Source organism: Montipora capricornis, chromosome 10 (genome assembly GCF_036669925.1).
Source record: "Montipora capricornis isolate CH-2021 chromosome 10, ASM3666992v2, whole genome shotgun sequence".
Lineage (NCBI taxonomy): Eukaryota > Metazoa > Cnidaria > Anthozoa > Scleractinia > Acroporidae > Montipora > Montipora capricornis.
In genome coordinates, this window is record NC_090892.1 from 62,321,134 (window position 1) to 62,323,633 (window position 2,500).

General features: G+C 35.3%; 1 protein-coding gene across 3 annotated transcripts in view; it reads right to left on the reverse strand.

Moving 5' to 3' along the window:
• Positions 1-2,500, reverse strand: part of LOC138018429 (multidrug and toxin extrusion protein 2-like) — a 54,847-nt gene that overhangs the window by 46,649 nt on the left and 5,698 nt on the right. The window lies entirely within an intron of this gene.

The following is a 2,500-nucleotide window of genomic DNA, read 5'->3' on the forward strand; positions in this document are numbered from 1 at the left end:
ACATTTTATTTGATTTGCATCAATTTGTTGATTTCAGTTTACAGTGTCCCAAATTAGTGCTCCAAATGCTAGAAGACTACTGTAGACACTTATAAAACTCATTAATAACTCGTGATGGGAAAACACCAAAAACACCTAGTGTATATATGTTAACACTTAAATGCTGACATTCAATAAGACATGTGCAGTATCCACGTCAAACGAGTATCACATAAATTTACAAAATTAATTAATCAAAATTAATTCTTGGCACTGCCTCTCATGTTGTACATATATATATACCGGTATATATACATGTATTACTCAAATAAAAATTCCTTTCCTTTCTGCCAATATTTGCGTTTTGCAAAAATCTAAGAAACTTGTTCAAGATTTTTAAATTAGTTCATTAATTTTCTTGTCTGTTATTTACAGAAATTGAACTGTTTCTCAAAAGAGAGAAAAGAGCTAGAATTTTCTTGTTTTCATGACAAGCAGCAGCCGGCCATTTGCTTTTTGATGTGAATCTCTCTTACTAATCACTGATATTATTAAAAACTAGTAGATCATTGGATGATGCAATTCTGGACTCTTGATTGGCTTAGCCATCGTGGTATAATTATGAGCTATTACGGTATACCAATGGATGCTCTACAACTATCAGTATTTTTGTTTTTAAGAAAATAAAGTAGGGAGGATTTATCCGTAATTTGTTGACGTAATAACAATAGGCCATTTCTGAGTTCACGTCTGCCTCCTGTTCAAAGCGAGTCTACAGTTTAAATGTGAAGTTTATCTTATGGAAATTAGTTTTCACTCATATTTAAAGTAGAACTAATTACCATCACAAAAACTTCACACTTAGACTTGCTTTGAAGAGGGGACAGACATGAACTCGGAAATGGCCTATTATAATTACGGTATTACTGGTATTCCACGTGCACTTGTTGGATATGAGATGATTATAGCCAACTTGGTGCTATGCACCTCATTGGCTATCTATCATCTCAAATCCAATGCATGCTCATGAAATAATAATTATTTATTAATTAAATATAAACTGGCAGCTTTGTATTCAAGACTACCTTGCCAAACATATATAATTTGTATGCCATGTGGTTTCATTGTACATATCATTTGTATACTTCTTTTTGTATACTTTTTATATCACTTATGCCCCGGCAGTTACCAAAATTGTGCCAATACTGAGTGTATTTGCAGTATTATGTACATGTTGTCGTTCAATTTTTATCTTGGTTTATAGGACAATTCTGATTTATTTTTCTTTGCCCAATGTAAAATCATTATCATAATCCAATACAAAGGAAAAGGAACTGGTTGAAAAAAAATTTGAACCATAACATAAACGCTATTAGTGCCCCCGATTGGTTATTGTAGAGCAGCAAAAATGCACACTAACTATACTTTTTGAGTATCCAAAAAAAATGCTTCAGTGCCATAAGGAATGATTCTATTGACTTCATTTCAAGGGGTTTTCACATATATTAAGCATTTAGGTTTCTTTCCTCTAATAGCAAAAACCATCATTCAACGGATTCCATTCATCAAAGAGATGAGCTCCAAGGTACACTGAAATTCATTGTTTGTACAACAGATGACAGAGGTACCACACATTAAATTAATAATCAGGGTTGTCATGATTAAGAAACAGGAGTTGATGATTTTCCCAGCCTACATGTACAGTGCATGGTGCTCAACTTCTTCTTCCTTTGAGGATCACAGTTCTAACTCTACAAAGTCATTGTTTATGTCCCCCTACTCTCAGGGGCTTGAGTAAAATGTGACGTTGGCGGCTGGTTTCAAAAGTGTAACTGACTGCACCAACAAGGGGCCTAACGGCCCCTTTCAATATAGGGGCCTTTTTAAAAAGAATGCCCCCAAAGTTGATATGAATTTCAAAAGCAAAATTGATGATCACCTTTAGACAAATTTATGTTGTCCGTGTCACAATGAGTTTTAATTTTTTGCTTGAAAAAGTAGCAGTCCTCTCAGAGTGAAGAAACTGAGGCTTTTTCGTCAGCAGTCATTAATTTTCGGTAACTGAAACCACTGCACTCTTAAATATTTTTCCACCAAATTGAAGAGTTGAAGAGTTGGAGAAAGCACAGAATGACTGTCGTTCTTTTAGCCTATGTGTACCCGTACCCTCCCCCCCCCCCCACCCCCCGAAAGAAAAACAGGAGGAGGGAACGTCTATGAAAAGCTGACCCAAATCGTGTTCTGTGACGTTAAGGTACAGGTAATTTATGCAATTTCTGGAAATAATTGGTATTTCCGCTAAAGTTTGTGTAAACAAAGCAAGGTTCTTGTTAAGAGCGGGGAACCAGCTATTTTTTCCAGCTGTTCAAGTAAATTTCACCAGCTGTTTCACTGAAATATTTACCGAAATTATCCAATGAATGTTCGTCTGTTCAAAGGTGAAATCACATTGCGTTTATGGGAAAATATTGCTTTCCCTTTCCAACCAATCCTGTGAAGATATCTGCCACATGTTATTGCT